The sequence below is a fragment of the Fundulus heteroclitus genome, unplaced genomic scaffold (assembly GCF_011125445.2).
Source record: "Fundulus heteroclitus isolate FHET01 unplaced genomic scaffold, MU-UCD_Fhet_4.1 scaffold_604, whole genome shotgun sequence".
Lineage (NCBI taxonomy): Eukaryota > Metazoa > Chordata > Actinopteri > Cyprinodontiformes > Fundulidae > Fundulus > Fundulus heteroclitus.
The window spans coordinates 11,295-36,415 of record NW_023397038.1 but is presented as its reverse complement, the minus strand read 5'-3'; the positions used below and the strand labels follow the sequence as shown (position 1 = coordinate 36,415).

The 25,121-nt window shown below is 41.2% G+C and overlaps 1 long non-coding RNA gene across 1 annotated transcript in view; it reads left to right on the top strand.

The window, feature by feature from the left end:
• The window catches only part of LOC105937722, a 31,185-nt gene extending 10,896 nt beyond the window's left edge, over positions 1-20,289 (top strand). Inside the window, exon 4 of the long non-coding RNA XR_002429180.2 lies at positions 20,143-20,289. This is a non-coding gene — a long non-coding RNA (uncharacterized LOC105937722). The remainder of the gene's footprint in view (positions 1-20,142) is intronic.
• Positions 20,290-25,121: the final 4,832 nt, after the last annotated feature.

Sequence of the window (25,121 nt, the reverse complement as noted above, 5' to 3'; positions counted from 1 at the left end):
AACTGTTTATTCTGTTTTGAATTACTAGTTTTTAGATAGTATAAATAATGTTGAGTTGAGAATATTAGCTTTTTAAAAGGGGAAATAGGGTTGTTTTGCACAGTTCTTCAAAAACAGCTCAACAACATAACACAATCTTTTTTCTCCTGACTTTAATAAGAGAATATTGTAGTTGATTATACAAGACACAATCTGAATTATCAGATTTTATGTGTGAGAAATGCCATGTGTGGCATATGTGTGTGCAAAGTCAGGGAATTGCATGTGTCACATGCTCATTGCGTGAGAGTTGAGAACCCTGAATAGGTGGTAGCACTAATATTACTCGGGAGGCTAATGGCGCTATGCTAGCGGACATTCAAGCTCTCTGTGGTCGTAATGAGCGAACCGGACAACACAAACATTAATGTCCCATCAGTGTATAAAACCCTTATGGAAATAAAATAAGTGTCAATGAAATAATTCTTGGAAAAAATTTATGTTTTTTCTAACAGTTAAGATAATGTATTTTAAATTGTTTGGTTCACGTTTTGAGATTTGTGTAAAATGATTGTATTTTATTTCATGTCGAGCTATTTTTTTTGTTGAAAGTTATTGCGAGATTTGCGTATATGTGAAAGAGATTTGAATAAACAGAGAAGGAGCAGAAGCCTGGAACAGAGCTACGTGTAGCAGCCTTGTGTTTCCTGTACCTGTCAAGGTGTTTGTAGTTATGTTTGTAATATTTTGTAAATTTATTGGTTATGGTGTTTTAATTACTTAATATTTTAATTTAGAGTGGACGATGAAGAATTAATCTGTTAAAGACCTCCGAAGTGGAAGGCAGTTACGAGGTAACTTTTGTTAAAGCACGTGTCACCTGACTGTCTATAAATGTATCTATATCTAAAGCTTTGTCGTTTATTTCTATAGTTTCTTACGGCGTTTCATAAAGAGCCCGTCTAAAGGAAGCCGTGCCAGTGTTGTCACTTTGGAGTTACATAAAGTTTGTTATAACTCTAAATCACATCCGAACACATCAGCAAAGCTTTGTTTCAAGAATGCTAGCAGGGCTGCTTGGCCTGCTAGCTCCAGGTTTTGAACCTCAGGCAAAGCTTAAAACAAAACTGTAAAAGCCATTAAAAATAAACCATTTGACTTCCCTGCCTAACTCTGCCAAACATTTCTGTGCTCCTGTGTCAGTTCGGTTGACGTTGGGCCGCTGGTTGGAAGAAGCTGCTCCAGGGTGAAGCTTGTTGTCTGGCTGTGGTGACAAGGCAGCCGGGATGAAAGCAGTTCAGGCCGGCTGGTCTGTGAATTTCGGCCTGTGATCAAAAGGGTCCTTCCTGGATTTCTGGGGGTCTGAGTTCGTCCTGTGAAGTGGGGCTGCAGCGTGGGGGTCTATGCACACCTGCAGGATTATGGACTCCTCTCTCCTTGAGGATCCACAGGGTCCACAGGCAAAGACAACAAAATGTTGTTTTGTATGCACTCTGTACATACAAAATGACAAAGTTTGTCTAAGTCTAAAGCGAAAGATAAATCCGATGGGGCTTGGTACATAGCAGTGTTGGCAGCCCCTGTCGTGATGGGCGGTCCCTTGATGCCTGTAAAAGTCTCACATTTCAGTGGCTTTAAACTTACAGTCTGATTTTATTCCCCATGGCTGTTGCACAATAAGGCTATAAATATACGGTTTAATGAAAGCAGGGTTTGACCTTCAGAGAAGACGACGCTGGTATCGCAGCTTGATGGGTGCTTCCACAAGCTGATGGTAAAATAAGACAATTTCATGTGGTTGGGAGGCATTGTTTTCATTGTGCCGCGGGTTCTGCAGAAATTAGCACAGCTACTCGCTGCATGATAGGGATGCAGCATGTCTTAGTGGTTATAGCAAATAAGAAAGAAAGAAGAGCACGAGTGTGTTTGTAGATGTGAGCTTCAAACCTCTTGGGACAATTTTAAAACCACACTTTAAATTTCAAAAGACTTCTTTGGCAAATGTTTGTTGTAACGAGGGAATTATGTGTTTGAGCGTGGCCAGTAAACAAAAGCTTTCTGATGCAGGCAACAAAACAGTTTCCCATGAGTTACTGAACCTCATTATGATGCATGGCATTCACAGGAAGGGAACAATATATTCCCATAACCAAAACAAAAGAGGATTACTCAACTCCATTCAGAACATCATCAACAGTCTCAAATATCCCCAAACATGTTTCTCATGTCTGCAGAAAACAGAAATAAATAACTTATTACGTTCAGAAGCTAAGAAGGAAATTGGCTTATTCCTCTGAGAAAAGACCTCACTCAGCATTCGGGTTATGTCTGAAATAATGCCGGAAAACCGATATGAATTTTAAAATCAAACGTTAAAGATGGTCACTATCAAGGATCCTGCATTTCCTAATCTTGTTATCTTCCCGTTCCTTCTCCTTCAAAGGTCTGTCCGTCCTTCCGTCTTCTTCCGCTTATCCGGGGTCGGGTCGCGGGGGTAGCAGCTTCAGTAGGGAGGCCCAGACGTCCCTCTCCCCGGCCACTTGGGCCAGCTCCTCAGGAGGAATCCCAAGGCGTTCCCAGGCCAGCCGGGAGACATAGTCCCTTCAGCGTGTCCTGGGTCTTCCCCTGGGTCTCTTCCCGGTGGGACGTGCCCAGAACACCTCACCAGGGAGGCGTCCAGGAGGCATCCTGACCAGATGCCCGAGCCACCTCAACTGGCTCAAAGGTATCCACACATTATGATCTTCTGCTGCTGTCTGGCCCTGTCCCAAATGTCCTCCTAGTTCACGCCAAACCTCTGCACATTTGTCTGACTTTTAAACTACAGCACCAGGATGGGGGGGGGGGGGAGCAAGCATAAACACTTCCTGGCCCAATGAATATTGTCCTCCCCTCAATAATGAGACAGTGGGAAATGTTCAAATGTGTGATCACTTTAGCTTCTCTGGACAATATTATCTAAACACCTTCCACATTATAACAAATGTGTAAAGCCATTGGTTTCTACTATATTCACGCAGTTGCAAAATGTTTTGGGACAGTTACAGAGTATAGAGAAGGAATACATTGGGATGGTTGATGTGGGGTGGGGGAGTGCAGTTCTTGCTCTGTCTCTTAGGGGGACAGTAGGAGGCAGATATAAAACCCACAGCACAAAAAAGCAAACTTCACTCACCAGCCACTTTATTAGGTTCACCTTGCTAGTACCGGGTTGGACCTCCTTTTGCCTTCAGAACTGCCTTAACCCTTTGTGGCATAGATTCAACAAAATACTGGAAACATTCCTCAGAGAGTTTGGTTCATATTGACATGACAGCAGATGCTGCAGATTTGTCGGTTGCACATCCATGATGTGAATCTCCCGTTCCACCACATCCCAAAGGTGCTCTATTGGATTGAGATCTGGTGAGTGTGGACGCCATTTGAGTACAGTAAACTCATTGTCATGTTCAAGAAACCAGCCTGAGGTGATTTGTGCTTTATGACGTGGCACGTTATACTGCTGGAAGTAGCCATCAGAAGATGGTACACTGGTCATAAAGGGATGGACATGGTCAGCAACAATTCTCAGGTAGGCAGTGGCGTTGACACAATGCTCAATTAGTACTATGGGGCTCAAAGTGTGCCAAGAAAGTACCCCCCACACCATTACACCAACCTGAACCATTGATACAAGGCAGGATGGATCCATGTTTTCATGTTGTTGATGGCGAATTCTGACCCTACCATCCGAATGTCGCAGAAGAAATCAAGACTCATCAGACCAGGCAATGTTTTTCCAATCTTTCATTGTCCAATTTTGGTGAGCCTGTGCAAATTGTAGCCTCAGTTTGCTGTTCTTAGCTGACAGTAGTGGCACCAGGTGTGGTCTTCTGCTACTGTAGCCCATCCGCCTCAAGGTTCGATGTGTTGTGCATGTTCTGCTATAGCCCCCCCTCCCCAATAGTCTCAGATGGTATGTTATCAGCAGTTCAGCGGAGCACTAATTGCAGATCACCGGTGTCATAACAGGTGTGGGCGGGGGATACAGCGTCTTGTTTGCATAACATCCAGGAGAGTTTGAGATTAAAATAGTAATATCATCTTTATTGTCATTGAAACATGCATTACAATGAAATTTGCTCTCTGCATTTAACCCATTCCCTTGGGGAGCAGTGGGCTGCCATGTGCGGTGCCCGGGGAGCAATCTTGGGTTAACGGTCTTGCTCAGAGAGCCAGAGTGCCGGCACTGGGGATCTAACCGGGTACTAGCATCCTTCTCTGAGTGCAAGCGCGCTGCTTTAACCACTAGGCCACCACTCCCTCCAAGGCTGGTGCATTGGAGGCACCAGCCTCCAAGGCCAGCATCAGGCAGCCAAATTCAATAAACAAGGAGATTGTTTTTTCTCAGGCTGACAGTAAATTTTCTGTCAGCCTTCAAGTCTTTGCTTGTGCATCTCAGTGGCGAGTCCCAGGAATCCAGGGTGTATCCAGCTGCATGTGTCCCCTCAGGACAGTGTGGATCCCCTGTGCCTGGTCTTCTTGTTGAGAAAATGTAATCAAATGCGTTGAGCGACCAGCTAACCTGACCCAGGTCAGGAACCACTGCTCTAGGATATGTCTATACCAGATTTATAAATTTAGAGACTGACGTTTTTCCAAATTGTCTTTGTGAAACAGTTAAAAGCCACTGTTGCAGTATTAGTCAAAAATGTCTTTCTACTTTACATTTCCATCTGGAAAATGGCGAAGATATTAAAAAAAAGAAAAATTCTGGCAATGATTATAACTGTGAAATTTTTATAATTAAATAGTAAATGGCCTGTAGCTGTATAATGCTTTACTAAGTCCTGAGGACCCCAAGCGCTTCACACTACAATCAGTCACTCACACATCCACACGCTGACGGTGGTGAGCTACATTGTAGCCACAGCTGCCCTGGGGCAGACTGACGGAAGGGAGGCTGCCATACATCGACACCATTGAGCCCTCTGACCGCTGGCAGCAGGCAAAGCGAGTGAAGTGTCTTGCCCAATTAGGACACAACAACAAACTCAGAGCGGGGAATTGAACTGGCAACTCACCAGGTACAGGAAGAACTGCTGATTCTTGCACCACTGTCGCCCTTAAGTAATTTCTTTTTGAAAATGTGGAAATATTGTGTATATTGAGCCGATTCTTTTTTTTTTTTTTTTTTTTTTTTTTATAAAATGCTGTCATGAAAAATAAAACCTCTCCCCTCTTGCTAGCTTTCGTTTGAGAGGATTCTTCTACATGTTTGCCGGTTGTGTTATTTTGTTTAAGATCCATCCATTTTCTATACCCGCCTTTCCGTGCGGGATCGTTGGGGGGTCTGGTGGCTACCTGTCACTGGGCGAGAGGCAGGGGTACATGTCTTTAATTACATGTTAAAGACTAAATCAGAATCAGCTTTATTTCCCAGGTATGTGTACACATACGAATAATTCAACCCTGGATTGAACAATACTCACAATGTGTTTACTTATGCAATAATACAATAACACAATAATACAGTAATTAAAATTGTTTAGACATTTGTTCACACTAAACAAAGTGGACAAAGTTTCCCCCAAAACGCTTTCTGTACACACCTGGAGTTTTCAGCATCACAAATAAATTTTACTAGTTTTTGGACTTCAGGAATAAACTAAAGTGAATTGCATGAATCTGGGCTGGGACAAATGTTCAGTTTGCCATTTAGCTCTTAGTGTATTGCTCTCATTCAACTTGCTCTTCTTCCTCCTCCACTCGACCTATCCTTTAGTTATTTGACACTGCAGGAGACGCCAGGCATTCAGGGCATTCTTTGTCTCTGGAGAGGAAGGGGGCCGAGACACTGAAGGGGTGGGGTGCAGGAGGTGAGACATTGTGAGGGGTTCCACTCTGTTCAGTCTCAATAAGAGCCACTTTAAACACACACACATTTATGCCCAGCTCACGGAAGAGGCGGAGTTGAAGGCAGCCAGGCAGTGTGGATTTGGAGGAGAGGGAAAAAAGCTGCACTACGCCACTGCTGCCACCTTCACCCCATTCAAAGTTTCAGAGATGCCAGAATGCCCCTCTCTTTTGAGTAGAGGAAAATACTCATACCGTAGAGACAAGTTGTTCCCCCAGGCTGTCAATCTGATGAACGCTTAACGGTCAGGATACCCAAATTGATGCAGCGTTTATTTGGACCAATCCAATCCCCTTTTGTTGAAAATGTAAAGACAATTTTTGTATTTACAAGAAAATGTTTACTTTCTTTTTACTTTACCTTATTTTGTAGGTTGTACTTTAAAATGTCTTCATTGAGAGCCAAGTGGAACTGAATTTAACTTTGTGGTTGTATGAAGCAGCTTGGTGAGGGAACTGTTTCTGATTCTGGATTTTGAGAGAAAACAGAGACCCTCCGAGGCTTTGTACAGTTGGGGGGAGGAGGATCTGTTGATCTGCAGTGCAGGTATTTTTGGTTGTTGTAAGTGACTCCTCAATCCAGTTTCTTCTACACGAACCAGAGGACGAGGACGTTGAGGAGGGCGAGTATCAGCATGGAAGAGGTTGCTGAGGTAGATTTAAGATCACTCCTTTCAACCGGGAACCATGAGATTTACCCAGAGATGCTGGAGGCTCCTTATCTTGCTGGACTTTTATAGTTCAGTATCACTTGCCGGTCTGGGAAAAGACCTATGGCGGTTTAAATTTTTAAAAAAGTGACCAGAATGTGTCGTCCAACTATTAGAGGATCACACTTCTCAGGCTGTGATTCAACCAAGTTCATTTGGTTTTGTTTTGAATTTGCATTTTATAGTTTCTTTTCTGTCATACTTCAAATTGTATTTGCTTCAATGTGTTGTTTCCAATGAAAATTTTCTAGACCCCTTTCCATGTATTTTTTTGCAAAACACTTTAATTATTAATGCTATACAAATTAACCTGGCCGGCATTCACTTCCCTTCAGGGATTTTGCTTTAGTCAAAAGCGGGTCGAAAACAAATATGTGTGAGCCTCTTACTTTGGGGGAAATCCAGCTACAGTGTCCCAGCTGTGCATTCTGGGTATTTTGTTCAGGAAGCTGTTTTCTTACAAGTTGCTCATGCAGCTCCTCCCTCAAACCAAGTAGTTCATTTTCATTAATTTGTGGAGAATTATACCAAAGTTAACAGCTGCAAACATGCCCTTAACCATTCTCAACAATATGTTGAACAATTACAGAAGTGGTTTGCGCAGTTGTCAGACTTTAAATATGTAAACTGCAAATGAAAGAACACAAAGTGTAAGGAAATAAGACATTGATCTTTTCATCACCAGAGCAACGTCTATCCAGACAGAATATTCACCTGAAGACTTGACATATTAGATAAAGAAAAAGATGGGATTGTTATTCTTCACTTGTGACTTGAATGAAGACTTTACCGTAATCTGAGACTTGTGAGTTGGGAAGTGATAACACTGTTCCACCAACGGAACAATTCAATTGGTGAATTTGAAGCACTGAGTTTATTTGGATTCATGGCAAACTCAAGTAGCACAACATGATGCAAAGTTAATCCAGAGTTTGCACAGTTCAAACAGATTTTTTTATCCCGATGTAATTGCGTTGCATTCTTTCTTTTTCTCTTTTCCAATATCTCCCAGAACTGTAAAATGTCTCCAGAGCAGTAGGCTGCTTGGTAATGACATGGCAGCCATATTGCCTATTTACACATCTCTCTGTATTTAAGTAATGCAATTGTTCTTTATATGTTAAACAGGACAGGAGACAGATGTCCACAATTATTACAGAAAAGCAAAGCAGAAACCAACAAAATACTCAAATAGATGACACAAATACACACGTAGAATGTAAAAATACTCCAGCATTAAGTAATGCCACCTCTAATGGTCTTTTAAAGACAGGTTTTGGACAGCAATCCTGAATGTAGGCTACGTCAACCAGCCACAGCTTCAACTGAGACATCAAGGGTTGCATTGTGGTTTAAAAATTACAGCTGCAGCCAGAAAAACAGAATAACTAGTTTTTAATCTGATCTGAATCTCAACATTTTTCCAGACTGCTGCAGCACAGCTAAGTTTAAATAAAACCCTTTGGTCAATGTTAAACAAAGAAATTTTTATTGGGAGTGCAAATAGAAAATGGTAATAAGCCTTCCTTGACATTCAACGTTAGTACCTGGCTGATGTTTTTTTTTGTTTTATACTATAGCAGTTATGGTTTGAAGGTTAACAGATTTAATATTAGCTCATAAAGTGTAACAATGTTGACTTTTGTTGCTTCACTTACCTACTGTAGTTTGGCTGGTATGTGTTATATCATGTTTCGGTTCTAATGACAGATGTTTCCTTGCAAAAGCTTTGGAAATAAATTATTTCTCATAACAATCATAGCTGATGCTGTACTCTTATACAAATATATCTCTGTGTATGTATATATATAAAAACACATACATTTCAGACATTCAGCAGTTGAATTGAAAGAGTTTGAAGGGTGGTCCATAGTACTGCTGTCAAGAAACAGACCAACAGACCTTCAGCATGATTCTTCCTCCATTATACGTCACGATAGGTACATTATTCTTCGGCTCAAAAGCCTTACCTTAATCTCTGGAACCAATTGTGGGTTTTGAAAGTAAAATAAGTTGTTTTTTAATTTATGTATTTATTGCACCCTGGAAAAAAAAACTTCTGAAAATAAAAGTTTTAATGCATTATTCAAAGCCCAAAAAATCCACTATTTTATCCTTGGATGAAAAACAGTTTTAACAGTTTGAATAATAAACTGAACCTGACTGCAGTTTAAGTGATAGAATCAGTCTGCATGATTGAATTGAATTGATGTTTTTAAATTTGTTTGTTCTGAACGTGCTTTGAGCTGACATTTCTTGTGAAGTGGTACTTTACACTGTAGATTGGCAGAATTCACACCAAACTTCTGATGAGGACTGTGAATGTTGTCCTCAGAGCTTACTTTTCCCCAAATCAACTTGCTTAACAATTTCTTACAAGAGTTAAAAATTGAGATATTTTACCATTGTTCAGATCTTGGACTTTTACAGTCTGTTAAGCCAGTTTTTGGTGTATTTCACTTGCTAAAGGTGTGTTTCCATGTGGAGCCCTAAGTGTCTGTGTATATAAGGCAGAGAGGGAGTGAGTTCTTCAAGCATGTAGATAATAACAATGTTACAGGGGGAGGATTGTGGTCTGCTTTCTGCAACAGTTTATTAGGGGGAAGTCTGTAATTACATATTTTCTGGCTAAACATTAGCTAACCCCATATTGCAAGCCTCCACTTCAGCAGGAGCTTGGACTGTAATGCTTATGGTTTGCACTCATTGGCTCACTTTTACTGGAAAGCGTTACTACCACAGCAGCAAACTGAGCAAAACAGTTTGCTATTGTCTCTTTTCTTTTTTTGCTATGCAAAAGTATTAATTACATCACTTGGATTTGTACTCGCTGCTCTTAGGCACTGAGTGCTGCAGGGTTTTTACCCTTCAAAACTGCAACACCTCACAACCCCAGGTGACAAACTAGCATGCACACCACCTCCGTACATACATAACTACACACTGTGAATGAAACAAAATAAGTTCTGTTTGTAGCTTTGGAAAGGTTGGACAAAATTACTTTAGATCAGGAATCCCCAAGAATACACTTGGCTTATTTCTTATTATTAATTGAAACAATTAAGTCTTTCTGTATGTTTGTTAATGTACGAAAGAATTCTAGACAAGGATTTATTTAGCTTATTCCTTTGTTTTTCCTGTGTTTTTCTGTAATGTTTTTCTGTTCATGTACAGCACTTTGAGTCGTCTTGTTACTGAAAAGTGCAAGATTAATAAACTTACCTTACCTTACACACATATTTATACATATAATCCAAAAGCTTGAAGGTCATGCAAACACAGATTTAATGAAACCTGTCTATATTGATGGCAGATGCAGGCATAATTTAATAAAGTATATAAAACAATTAAGATGACATCTCCAGATATACTTTTTGTAGTGCAAGGCTGTCTTGGCACATGTAGGCAATCAGCTTATCCATATGGTACGCCTGAAATGCCACAATAGGACATTTAGATAGAAAAACATGTATAAGTTTCCGTTAGGACAGGGGTTCCAAAACTTTTCAGCCTGTGATCCCAAAATAACAGGGCCCGAGACTGGCAAGTGGGATTGTTTTTCTTTTTGTTTTCTTGTTTTTTTTTTTTTAATCATGAGAATAGTTTTTTATTTTTGTAAGAACTTTTACAGAAAAGTGCTGCTTTCCCCCCTGCATTAAATGAGGAATGTGGAACATCTTGTAAAGTTATACTTTCATACGAGTTTCACAAATAAGGAAATCATCCAACAGGTGTTTTGATCCCCACTTTTGCTGTATTCTATCCTTGAGAGCTTTTATTCTTTCTCTGTCATGGAGCATGCTAGATTCGGAAGCATTGGCATAATTTTAGACTAAAAGTAAGGATTCAGATATGTTCTTTAGAGAATACCTACACGGACCAATGTTAAACACTCTTATTTTTGATATAGGTGACACTTCTAATGTATATATGTTAAAATAACTCGGGACCTCGTTCGCAGCATTCCCATCTGTTACAGTTTGTGCTCCTTTCAGCAGCAGATCACGGAAGACCTTAGTGCAAGGTCAGGGAAAACGCTCTGCTTTTAGACTAATATACTCCTACTCAACCCAGCAGGTTAACCCCCTGCTGCTTCCAGCAGAGATTTCATTCGATTGATCTTAACTCAACAGAAAAGGAAATTGACTTTGATGGATCTCATACCGTGCAGAATAAATGTTACCTTCCCTCTACCCTCTAAACCTGTCTCTTTCACTCTCTCTGCCTTTTTGGTAATGTCCTCCATATTCCTATCACCGTATACAGTATATTTTTTCACTCTTTCTTTACTGGAATAATGAAGATGTTGCAAACATATATTTCACAGGTGAATTCTGAGAATGTAATAATGCATGTGCACGTGTAATATCTGTTCCTGCCTCCAGGAGGACGGAGAGCTGGGTCCAAAATAAATGTTTGCATCACTGAGCTGTTTCTGTCTCTGGGCGGATTTTCAGATTTAGTGAAAAACTGACATTAATATATTATTGCGGTCTTAAATTATTTAGAAAACATTCTGATTGTGAGGACCTTATCCTTTTTTTTGTATTGATTAAATTCATTAAATTGGGATTCCTCCGGAGGAGCTGGCCCAAGTGGCCGGGGAGAGGGACGTCTGGGCCACCCTACTGAAGCTGCTACCCCCGCGACCCGACCCCAGATAAGCGGAAGAAGACGGACGGACGGACGGATTAAATTCATTTAAATTTTATTTATGTAGTTCCAATTCACAGCATGTCATCTTAAGGCACTTTACAAAGTCAAATTCAGTCAAATCATACAAATACGTCAGAAAGTTTCCTCTCTAAGGAAACCCAGCAGGTCGCATCAAGTCTCTCCAAGCAGCATTCACTCCTCCTGAAAGAGCGTAGAGCCACAGTGGACAGTCGTCTGCATTGTTGATGGCTTTGCAGCAATCCCTCATACTGAGCATGCATGGAGCGATAGTGGAGAGGAAAACTCCCCTTTAACAGGGAGGAGAACCTCCAGCAGAACCAGAACCAGGCTCAGTGTGAACGCTCATCTGCCTCGACCCACTGGGGGTAAGAGAAGACAGAGCAGAGACACAGAAAGCACAGAAGCTCACATTGATCTAGGAGTACTTTCTATGTTAGATGGTAATAGCAGATGATCTTATTTGCCAGGCGGATGTACACGTATGAGTAATTGGACTCTGGATTGTAAAATGCTCACCATGCGCTTACTGATACAATAATATATTAACACTACGATGCAGTAAAAAAACAAAAATCAAATGGCTAATGTTTACTCTGGACTAGACTAAGCCTTTGATTTCTACATAGTCAAATATCCGGAAGAACCATTGATGATCCAACAGATTTTATCGGACTTTATTACAGTTTGCCAGTAAAATAAACACTTTTAATCATTAAATTGTTTGTACCCCTAAGGTAATGTAATCTATACAGTAAGGTCTTATAGACAGTAAGTTTTTAAAGAAAATTAAAAAAGTTATTGCGTATTTACACACAATAACACAATAACCTATGTAAACTGTTGCCTATCTTGGATTGTATAAAGTCAGGTTTTATGTTTTTTCCATTTTTATTTCTCAGAATTACATGTTGGAAGTGCTTTAACATGTAAACACATTCTTTAACAGGAAAAAAGCTTAAGCTAAATGTATACATTTCAGCAGTTTCCAAAGCATTCAATTAGCTTGCCCTCCTCTCTGTTTTGGTAGCACTTGTTGATACTTCAGCCCAAGACATACAACAGCTGGTTTATAATCTAAGCACTTTGCTTTGAATGTCTGAATTATTAATGATGGCGCTATAGCAGAGTGGTGCGCTGTACTCAGCTGAGCGTTCAATTGCCATTTGACCGGATCGGAGTTCAGATTCCTAGAGTTGATCACACAAAAGTGTTTTTTTTTTACCAAGAATTCAGTTTTTGCTTACTTTGAATTGGAGACTAATTTCAAAGCAGGAGGAGCCTTCATATATGTCTGTGAAGCTGGTCCTTTGTGAAATATTTTAACACATTTTTGCAATACGGCACAAACTGTGTATTTCTTTTCTTTCAAATAAGTGCCGAGCGTGGCTGGTTGCTCTTTCTTTCTTGTTGCTCTGCTTTCAGAAGAACAGAACATGTCTGTGTTTAGATGGGTATTTAAAACGGCTTTCAGTAAATGAGCCTCAGTTCCTAAAAGAGCGTAAAACCTTTAAGCATATGAAACAACATTTAAGAATCAAAGAGTATGTTTGATTTGCAAATACAGATGATGTACTGATGGGCTTAAAATTCAAATCTGAGTTTGAGTCGGCGTGTCTGTCGACATGGCAGTATTGGAACAAAGCGGACACAGTTTCTCCTCTTTCAGTCTCGACCAAAAGTAAAAAGAACCAAATGGCTCCTATTGTGTCCACATCCTTTGTCATGGTGTATTAGTATTATTTCCATTCCCCTGAGCCCATCACATTTGATCAAGGCCCATCTATACACACACAACACAAAATCATCCCATTAAAAAGTCACCTGTATGGTATTTAAATCAAGCTTTGGATTTAAGACTTCCTCTTTGCTCACAGGAATTCGCTCGGCCTTTTTCAGAGCTACCTTTGTGTGACTTACGTGCCTCCGGTGGATTAGCAGTACTCAAAAGCCATTTAAATTACAATCCTCTACGTTCCAAAGCAACATTGGAGGGACAATGCAGTGCAGTGAAGAAAAGAGCTTAGCGATCGTGAGGCACAGAGTTATAAAGCAGCTATATTTCCAAAGAAGGGCCTATGAATAAAATGCAAACCCCTCTATTAGGGGGATGTGCCTGAACTTGAGCTGAGAGGAATGTTTTGGATTTACAAGGAACCTGTGTGTGACATTGCATGTGTGTATATTTGTGTTAAATGTGCATTCTAAATGAATAGACCCCTGTCTCGTTGCATGTGCATGCAGGAATTGTGTTTAAAATTTGCAAAACCTGAATGCACAGCTGCAGCTACAGTAGCTTTGTACAGACATGCAATGGTCATGAAAGATGGTCTCTGTATACAAAACATCTGCGTCAAAAATTATGCATGCTTTCAGCTGTGCTATAACTCTAGCCTGTTCTGTTTTTATCATGAGAGCCTGTTTGTGTGCCTCTTTTGCAAGACTGTGTTTGTGCTTCACATGTGTGGTCAGAAAAAAAAAAAAAAGAGGCTGCTTCCTTCTGAAAAATGCCCCGAGCTCCGGGTATAAATCTCCCCAGCTCCTGGTGGGATGTCATGGAAAACGGAGGCCTTAAAGGCAGCGGGCTTGCAGCTCAGGGGAGGAACGCAAACATCAATCGTTGAATCCAAGGAGAACGTGTTCTGGGTCCTATTGGGTGCTTAAACCAGGACAGAAACTGTGTGTGCCTGAGTGTGCTTGGCTATTCTCCGCATGTGTGCTTGTTTTTGTGATGTGTTCCTGAAGTTGGATGTGGGTGCAGAGTTTCAGAGCGTGTTTTTGTGGACTTGCCTCTGAAAAAAAAAAAAAGCCTTCCCAGGCTCCCCTCTTCTTGGTTGGAAACGGGGCAATAAATAGCAGGGTATCTCCTGGCTGCAGTCCAGGAACCGAGGCTCTGGCAAGGAAGTGACTCATTTCAGTGGAGAAAAAAAAAGAGGAGAGGGGATAAGAGGATTTTTGTCTCTTATTATCAGTCAGCCAAGGCAAACCACACTGGCAGGCCAAAGAGGGAAGGGAAGGAGTCGTGGAGGAAGTGGGAGAAGGTGGGGAGGTGTTGGAGACGCCGCTTGGAGGAGGAGAAAACTGTTGCTCTGATACGACCTCTGCTGCTGGTATTCAGCTTTTTAGGAACTGACCGTTGACCCTTCCTGCGCTCTGAGCAGTGACCCATGGTGGCACTGTCTGAATGTACAGACAAAGCATTTGTTTCAACAGAGTACATTATAAAAAGTGTCTATTTTAACTTTCACACTCTAGTTTATTTTTGGGAAACTACCCAAATGTCCTTTATTTTTTCCCTTAGGGACAGTGTGTAACTAATTTGGCTTTTAATTAGCAAAAAATAAGTTTTACTTTCATAAATGCATATTCTGGCAAAGTCTAATAACTTCACATCAAAAATGAAAATCTTCTCATAACTTAGAATTAGTAGTTTATAAATACATAAATGTCGATGCACCCACTGGGAGGCACCATGTCGTTGCGTCGCTTTTTCTAATTTTAGTAGTGAAAGGGGACAATTTGTCAGCCTTGCGCGTTTTCCCTATCTGTCTTCTGGATGAAAATGCGCTGTCGGTGGAGTAGAAAGCAAGTAAAGATGACCATAGATTATTAAATTTGCCGTTTTCTGTTGAAATGGAGGACCATTCATACTCTTTGCCAAGTGAGAGGGAAGAGAAAGTGAAAAGAAAAAGTAATAACCGGGAAAAAACCAGAGTCTGTATTGGCGCAGCTATTATTACCAGGTGGAGATAATTCATGAGGGAGCGCGGACTCAGAAATGATGCAGAGGTTTCAGGGTTTCTGCTTGACAGGTAGGTTAATTTAATATAACAGTGAAGTTTATTTTTGCCGTCATGTTAGAAACACAGCAGTGTAGTCCAGCAACTACTCACGGGTCGTTTTGGTCACGAGAGAGAAAGACGTCATGGAGAGAGAGAACATGTATGTACAGTATGGGCAGCGATATCATCAACTAGCCCGTTCACTGTCTGTAGTACAGCAGAAAGATCAGCTTGGTCTCTTTACTGGTGTGTTTTATAGTCGCTTGTTTTAGAGCCCAAATAAGCGACTGCACGTTCGGAAACGAGCCCAAAAAACACAACTCACGGAAATGACAAGTGATTGTAGAAAAAAAACAAGCAGACTTGACAACAGTATCAAAAACCATCTCATGTGAAATCGTAGCTGTTAGCTATTAGCAGTAGCTAATGCGTGGAGGAAATGTTTACATTGGGTGTAATCTTAATGGAGCATTTCTCAAATCACATTTTTCCTGAGACAGCTCGGTTTCCTGGCTGGTCGGACAGGAAGAGTGCAAATTACATTGGCATCAACCGCAATACTAATCATTTTGGAAGATGGCGACGTCCCAGGAGCTTCATTTCAACCTGCTTCAATGGAAACACCCAACATAGAGCAGCTGAAACATTGGTTGTAATGTGGAGAGCTCAAAATAAGCGGAAAGAAAGCCGTATTAGTAGAAAGGTGGGAGAGGCTGTCCTCTCCTCTCTCACAACGGAGCAAACCCGAGGAAGAAACCCGCTGAATCCATGTAGAATTACAGCTCATACTAACAAAATACATGTATTATTAATTTATTAGAGAACTCATTGCAGAAAATTGGCTTAAAAACTGCTGTGACCCCCTTTTGGAAGGAGGGTGTCCTTTTTTTTTGGAAATTGGGAGAATAAAGTCATAATATTGCGAAAAAAAAACAAAAACCATCTGATTTTCATAAGAACTTTTACAAAAAAGTGCAGGAAATACTAAACCTTTTTAGCACATCGGCAACAAATCATCTTGTGACCCCCAAGAGGTGTCTCACGACCCCCCAGGGGGTCCCGACCCTCGCTTTGGAAAACCTTGGTCTAGACTGAGCTACAATGTTAGAAATGTGTTTTCCAGATGGAGCTTTTTGCATGTAGGACAAAGATTTAATCTCGGTCTCATCTGACCAGGGCACCTTTTTTTTTGTAGCGTTTTCGCCGTGTGCCCTAAGTGGCTTGTGATAAAATCCAAACAATATTTCTTACACACTTGAATTAATTTGTGGAGTGCGTGACCAACAGTTGTCTGGTCAATGGATTCTGCGAATCTCTGCAGCTCCTCCAGAGTTATCATGGGCCAGCCAGTCGGTTTCTGTCAGTATAGGTGGAAAGTTGTGTCTGGGTAGATTTGCAGAACAGCTGCATTTATACTCTGATTAGATCACACAAAGGTGGCTCTATTTACTGCTTTGCTGATTTTTGAAGGCGGATGGTTTAACTGGGTTTTATTAAGAGGTGTCACAGTAAAAGGGGCCAAATGCATATGCCACATGTCTGATTTTTAGATTAAAAAATGAGAACTATGGATCATTTTCCTCAACTTTACAACTGGCCTGTCACATAAAATCCTAATAGTATCTTTATTTTCATTATTTTGTCATTATTTTCAGTATTCATCTGGTCTGAGGAGGAGAACGTTTAACTTCATAATCATAAGCCACACAATGAGAACCCCCCCCCCCCTGTCAGGCAATGAACACTTAGCGCCACTTGGAGCCATCTGAGTCCCCAGGTGGGTGTGCAATATGGCAGACCTTTGTTCCCTGTGTGTGTGGAAAAGCACACACTGTCAACACGGGAGAGAAAAGCTAATATTTACCACGTATGGCCTCGGCTTTAATATTAGCTGGAGGCGCAGGTCGAGGGAGAACAGGACTCTCATTCTGGTCTTACTTCCTCTCCAAATGTAAATCCTAAACATTTATTTTTCAAACCATTACAGTTGTATTTTGAGAAGATCGAAGTTGGATATATAAAAAAAAAAAAAAAAAAATGAGCTGTTTGAGCATCAGAGACGTACTTGTTTTATTCGGCATCTGGAAAAATGTTCCGTGTCGGGCTTTTTAATAATTTGGAGGTTTTGTTGACTGTGAAATGTAAAAAAAACAAACAAGAAACAAAAAATAAAACAAAGCAAAAATAATTATTTGATGATACAGCCTCATAAAATATATATATATATATATATATTTTAAGAGGTCATAATGAGCACAAATCTCATATCAGTTTGGGGCGTTTAATGATATTTTTTTATATTGTTACGTTTGGGAGTGAAATGATTATAAAACAAACAGCTCCAGTAATTATCTACAATCAGAATTGGATGCACCTGTGGGAATATATTTAGGCTTTTTCTCTGATTCACACTCGGTCAAAATCATGCAGCTCACATATAGTTACAGCCCTCCTTAAAATTCAGTCCCTCGGCGGGCTGCAACTCGACCGCACACTTTTTAAAGCACTGATAATCAGCTTTGGTTTTAGGGTGGAATGAAAACACAACAACTGACTTCAGTCTTCTAACTTTATGTCAGCTGGTCTTTTCCATTCTCAACCCAGTCTGGTTGCAGGTTTGGAATAAATGTCCTGTTGGAACACCCAACTTTGTGCTACAGTACTGGCGGTGAAACAGGCCCATAGCATGATACTACCACCACCATTCCTGACAGCTGGTACAGGTCTTCTTAGGCCTGAAACTCAATCTCTAAACATACTTCTTGTTCATGTGACCAGATTGCTCAACCGTTGTCTCATCTGACGATAAAGTGTTTCTCCTGCAGGCGTTTGGCTTGTACATGTGGGCAGCTGCACATTTGGGCAGATATTGGTGGTCCAGCATCTTCTGATTTATGATGCACTCTGACCATGATGGTGTCCCAGGTTGTTCCTGATCATTCGGCTCAATCTCCTGCCCTCTCAGGTTGACAGTTTGGGTCAGATGATTAAAGCTTGTGTACAGCTGGATGTTCCAACAGGACAAAGATCAAAACACGCATTAAAGCTGTGTTTTGGAACAGACAGATTGGGCTAACATTAAGCTTCTGGAAGGCCTCTGATCTGAACCCAGGTGACAGACTTTGCTTAAAACCAAGTCCATTCCAGGAAACTCTATTAACTGAACTCTACCTTTTCTAATAATGGTCAAATATCCAGCCAGCCAATTTCCCTACGTCCTGCCTGCTGCTTCAAGCAGGAAATAATCTCTGGGACCTTTTTGTCCACACAGCCTACATCAACAGAGTTAACCTTTAAGACATACTGGCAATGTCCGGTCTCAGGCGAGGACTCCAGACGAGTTCTTGTCCAAGCATTTTTGCCTTAATGCTGCATGAAATCGCCTGAGGTTTTCGAATGAGTCAAGCTGTTGGGCTCTGGCGTGGGACCCACATCAATATCCCACTTATGCTGGTGGCCAGGTGTCGAGGGGAAATTCTCAATTGAATATTGTGTCCAAGTTTGTGAGAGCTCGGGGAGCAGTATCTTGTGTGGATATTCATTTCACCGGCTCACTGTGCACCCTGTCTCCTCTCCTTCCGTCTTGTTTTTGGCATTCCTCCGATCCGGCCCGAGTGCAGTCTGCTGTGGCTCCCACTTGCACACCTGCCACGAAGAAACAGCTGTGGCCCGGCACAACATCATTAGTGCAGCTGAAAGAGAAGGAAGGGCCTGCATAGCCGTTCCCTTGCTCTGTTTGCTCTCTCTAAGAGTTCAACTTCAGGGCATCTGTACAATGAACAAACATTTTTTTTTTACGATAAAAACGTGCAGAAGTGGCCCACTCCCCATGCTCTTACTGTGGGGACGTGTAACACGATCATGATGAAACCTGTAGGAGATCAGGGGTGCTGAAAGGGAATTTTATACCTCAGGATGAATGTGTCCTTCTGGGGTGTTCGCTCCACAAAGCTGTAAAGTGGATGACTTTAAGTAAGAACATTATATGCATGAATAAAAACGAGACTTTTTCATGATGACAGGTTTTGGTAAAACATAAAAAAGAAGAAAAAAACAACCGTTGGGCCTCAGGTCTCAGCCCATGGCTGGATCCGCTCTGGCGTAGCTAGCTGCCAGCAGAGCCCACGGGCTCGTCCCTGTGGCTCCCGGGGGCTTCGGCGTTTTGGCTTTTTTGGGGGGGTTCCTGTGGCTCCTCTCTGCTTTTCCCTCGGATGTTGGAGGCAGCTTTCCCTGTGCTGGCTCCTCTTGGGCACCATTGCCCAGGGGGTCCTTTTGGGCATCTGGGGTTCTGGTTCCCCTGGCGTCTGGCTCAGTGCTCTGGGGGTCTTTGGCTCCTCACAACCACTATTGAGCATTTTTCTAATGGATAATCCTTACATACACAAGTGCACTCTCATAAACACCTACAGGTGCTTGGATCCAGGTGTTTACAGATACATCTCATATTAAATAATACTGAGTATTTTTCATTGATGGTATCAAGGCGTTGGTTGTGTGTACCTGTATTATCAGTTGATTTTGCTGTTCTTTTTATATCTCTCTTTGCAGGTGTAGAAGCAGACTCTGGGGATGTTATCTTGCTCTCTCCTTTTCCTCTCTATTTTTGTCACTTTTTCGCCCTTTTAGCATTTTGTCTTATCTGTTTCTCTTCTTTTTCCCCCTCTTCTACCTTCCTGTTTCTGTGTCCATTTAACATGTAATAGTCCCAGCATAAAATCTAATAAAGCTTCTTACATATATAAATCAAACAGAGAACTTTGGCGAAAGCAGTAAGGCTCCACGTGTGAAAATAAAATCTGTTGGGCTCCCTTTGGCATTAAGTGAACAATTCTTAATGTCACATTGCCAGACAGGACATGTCAAAAAAAAAAAAAAAAAAAAACAGAATAAGAAAACGGCTTAAATTTGAAGCTTTGGTCCATGCTGGAAAAACATCCCCAGAAATCTCTCGGGTTACACATTTCCGAGCAGTCAGGACTGGAAGGGCTGTAATCAATATGTCCTTCGTGCAAGTGGAGGACAAGGAGAAGGCGGAAGTTCTTCTATTGATTTGGGAAGATGCTGCAGTGTAAACCTGACCCTAAGACCATCTGTTCTTTCAGGAACACCGCAGGGAGATTTGACTCATGTGGGTACCAAGGGCTGCTGTGGTGAGCAGACACCAAGCCACAGGACCAAGCGCCCGCTGCAAGAAATGACCTGTAAGTCCTACAGCTGACGTATTTAACAGGGAACATCTCAGTGGTACGGCAGAAATATCTCTCCAGTGTACGCTGAAATACAGCAAGCAGGGTTTATAGGTGCTGTTACGATCAACCATGATCTCAGAAAGGAATTACCATGGATTAAATGTTAAGGTTTTTCTTACTGAAGTCCTGGTCTCCCAACAGAACAAAAATTACATTGTATGGATCCTGAAAAGAGAAATCTAAAATATTTCATCTGATGCACAGTGGTGGTCCATTTACACCAGCGCTGTTGAACTGAACTCCAGCTTGTTTTTGCTCGGAAAGTCCGGTTGGTTTGGTTCGGTTTGAATGTACAATTAAACTCTGGTGTGGATCAAAGGGGAGAAATCAAAATGCCCGCTTCGTTTTTCAAACTGTCTCGTGAAAGCAAACTCGGGCAGCGACCTAAAAGATCTCATGAAGATGCTTCCTGAAGCTGGTAAGAGACTATCAACAGTCAAGAGAACCGATAAGGGCTGAACGGCTAAATAGAGAAAAAAACAGACCATTACTCCAAATGCAACATAAATAGCCAGATAACAGCTTTACATTCTTTCAGGTACCAACACCCGCTTTTTGGAGTTATTCCCTGAGACCAAAAAGAAAATTTTGTAGGTTAGAATGGGTAAACTTGCAAATTTCAACACCATCCCATCTGTGAAGTACGACGGCATAATGTTGAGTGGTTGTTGCTGCAGGAGGGACTGGTGGTTTTTACAACAGAGAAATAATCATATGGATTCAGGTTTTCTGAATGGAGAATGGCCGCATAACGCCAAATAAGTTACAAAGAATCTCAAGGAAAACTAAGATAATGTTGCTGAGCAGCTTCTACAAAGCTCTGATCCTGGAGAAGGTGTAGGCAAAGCTGAAAAGGAATGTTTGACCCAGAGCGATTTTACTTAAAGCCGAGGGAAATTGATGCAATCATCATGATTTGAACAAAGCATAAAAAATATCATTGTGGGATTTAGGAAATTAAACTAATTTTGATGACCCTGACTGACCTGAAAACGGAAAACTTTAGTCCAACTTAATGTCAGATGGTGAGTTTTTATACAAACTTTTCTCCGGTCCTCTTTGCAGAATGACTCAAGCCGGACTTTGACTGGGCCATTTTGACACACATATGTTTTGATCTCAGCCGTTTACTGTAGCTCTGTCCGCATGCTTCGGCTCGTTGTCCTTTGTGGAGGTGCACCTCCTCCCAAGTCTTTAGTCTTTTGTAGCGTCTAGCTGGTTTTCTTCCTGTATGAGTCCATCTGTCTATCCCTCAACTCTGACCATCTTCTCCATCCCCACTGAAGAAAAGCATCCCCACAGCATGACTATGCCACCACCATGTTTCCCCGTCAAGGTGTACAGGATGATGTGTAACATTCATTTTCCATCACATGGCATGTATGCTAAAAAGTAAAATTTTGCTCCTTTCTGACCCGGATATCTTCTGCAAACTGCAAACAGGACTTTGTACAGCTTTCTTCCAACAAATTAAATCTTGTTGACAAATTCTCCCACCTAAGCAGAAGATCTCTGCAGTTCCTCCATACCATGGACTTCTTGGCTGATCTCTGATTAATGCTCTGCTTCTTGGCAGGGTGCAGTTGGGTCGTGCTCTTTCCATTCTCAGATGATGGACTGGGCTTGGGATCTTGTTTTATTACCTAACCCCGCTTTAAACTTCTTCAAAGTCCTCTACCTGACCTGTGTACTGTGTTTTTGGTCTTTGTGATGCTGTTTCATACCTCTGAGGCCTTTAAATCATAGCTGGATTTATGCTGAGATTAAACTGCACTAATTAGCTGACATCCAAGGGCAATTGGTTGTATACGATTTTATTAGGGGATATCAGATTAAAAGGGGCTAAATACATCACAGTGCCACACTTTTCATGGTTCTATTAGTTTTCAATCTATATTTGTTTTACATAGGGCAGTTTTTCTTCAACTGCAAGTTTTTATGCATAAAAAATCCAAATAAGCTGTCAACATTTGTTATAATGCGACAAAATGTGAAGTTGAAGAGGAACAAATAAGTTTGCAGGCCACTGTACACCAGCAAAACTTTCAACCTGAAGAAACTCTGCAGAGTTCCATGTTGAATATTTCTTATAGTGGATCCCAACCAGAAAATCAATCCGTCACCATGCACACAGGAAGGAAGCCTGGGCTGCAGAGAGATACTGCCCTTAATGACATGTCTCTGTGTGTCTGGACCAGAGGGGGAAGTAACCGGATATTTAAACAGAGATAAGAGTGTGTGCCAAAGGGGCCGGGATTGGATATGACTGAAGCCCCATGGCAACGGGCCGTGGCTATCGGATATGGAAAGGTAAATAGTAATGCAGCCGCAGCATATTTTAATGTTGTAAATTAAAAGCTCATGTAACATTGATGAGAGGCTGTAGGACGTCGGTCTGTGCCAGATATTCGGGAGGGCCCTTCTCCTTTCTCTTAGCAGCGCACTTGCTTAAATCAAGATTTGGAAACATGCATTTTGGCTGACCAAGATCTGTAAACGGAAATCAGATATGGTTTGTCTCCAAAAGCGGCAAGAAAAACCACAAAAAACTATCAGGGCAATACAACATTGAGTGAAAAAAATATCATCTACCTAAGGACAGGTTGTATGATATGGAAGGGCAATTCTTAAAGGACAAAATAAAATATGTTTAATAAAGGGTTTATGGCCCTCCAAGATTTACCTGATTTCTAGACTGATAAACTCTTCATTTCCCAGAGTGGCAGTAAAATCTCTGAAAGCAGGTATGAACTTGTTTTATCCTGCTGCGGGTTCGATAGTAACAGCTTAACCACAACATGTATTGTGTAACTGTACTCTATTTAGTCTATTAGGGATAATGTGTGTTATCTAGTAGTGTGATGGTGTTTTTTCTTTTTTCCAGACACCCTTAAGGATCTGGAGTAAACGTTTCACTAATCTCCAGAAAATGGATCCATACATAGGCTGCCATCACTTTGCCCACTCCACTTACGTTTAACCCTTTTGAGATCATTTAGGGCCATTTTACAGCTTTGTTTGGCTGTAATGAATTAATATTGCTCAAATTTGCTAAATATTTAAACATAAGTTGTTCTAAAATGTCTAATCTACTAGGGGAGAGAAAGACTTTGTCATCTAGAGGCTGTGCATTTTTCATGTCTCTCTGTCAAGTCAATCCTTTGCCATTTCGTGTTCCCAACTCTGACCTAAACATTAGGGTTTCCTTCTATTTCATACCATTTTACTTTGCCATTGGCCGTTTATTTTTCCTGATAGTTGAGTATTTTGATGAATGATGAAATCAATTAAAAAAATGTGCAAATCTCAGCTAGAATTTATAATTTTGCACTGTATCTCCATGAACTGCAGGTCTGATCCTTAGTTGGTCCAGATGACGTTTATCTAGTTTGAGAGAATATGAAGCCAAATCAAACAAAAATAACCACAAACAACTTCCTCCCACAAGATATTTTCTATAGGATCTGGTGGTTATGAGTATACCATAGAAAAGGCTTCAAAGCCGGCAGGAAGTGATTCAGCGCCAGGCACAAATCAACGAAGGGTCAGTGCAAAATGTCTTGTGGCTTAAGGTCAGTTGGGCACAAATTTACTAAAAGTACAAAAGTAAGGCAGTGTTTTTCCTGAGCCGGATAGAACCACTTTTATTTTTTTGTTTTTATCCTTTATTTAATCGAGGAAAACCCAGTGAGATTAAAAATCAAATTTACAAGGACGTCCTAGCTAGGATGACAGCAGCTCCAAAATAGCAGCAGAGGGGTGCAGGAAGTAGGGGTTTGCCATGTAAAACCGATGGGTTGCCGGTTCAAACTCCCGCTCCAACTGTTTTAGGCATTGTGCCCTTGGGCAAGACACTCTACCCGCTTTGCCTGGTGGTGGTGGTCAGAGGACCCGGTGGCGTCGATTCTCTGGCAGCCTCCCTTCTGTCAGTCTGTCCCAGGGCAGCAGAGAAAACGGTGGAAATCTGTGGTTAGATAACATTTTAGCTTTATAAACAAACTTCTGCAACTGATTTACTTTACCTCTGTTGCTACATTTCTGCTGATTCTACTTTTCAATGAATCGATATAAATTCATTGATATGGATACAAATTAAGTCCTCCTATTGATATTTCTGATATGTAACAGAACCAAAAGATTTTTTTTAAATCCACCATAAATCAACTATGCCATGCCTTACTGTAGAAATTAGCTATTTAGCCGCTGTTTAGAAATGTCTTTTTTTGCGTATATGCCTTACCTAATTGTACATGTGACACTGGTCAACTTTGGATTTGACTTGGTTTATTCATCCGCTGTTATTAGAACGATTGTATAACAAAAAGAGAGAAGGGATAAAAAAAGAGGGCTATGGATGCACTGTCTACCATAACTGTGCACCATCAGCATGTGAATGTGTGGGTGAATGACTGAATGTTGTGTAAAGCTCTTTGGGGTTGTTGGACCTAATAAAGTGCTATACAAGGACAGACCATATGCCATTTAGTAGTGGAATAAAACACACAAACATTGTTTGTAGGCTCCGTGGGTAGGTTGTAGGTTTGATTCCAGCTTCCGGCTGTCGCATGTTGATTTACCCCAAGTTGCGTACTGATCTGCTTATCCGTGTATGAACGTGTGTATGTTAGTGAATGTGGCTCTGGTGTAAAGTGAATTGAGGGGTCAGTATAACTAGAAAAGCGATGTATAAATTCAGGCCAGTCACCATCATGGTCTCTGAAACTCTTAAAATGTGTCCAAGGAGATATGCCAATCAAATATGCAAAACTATAACATCCAGATTTCTATGTGTTTACAAGTTTTACGAGTTGCTCTAACTCGGTGACAAGTTT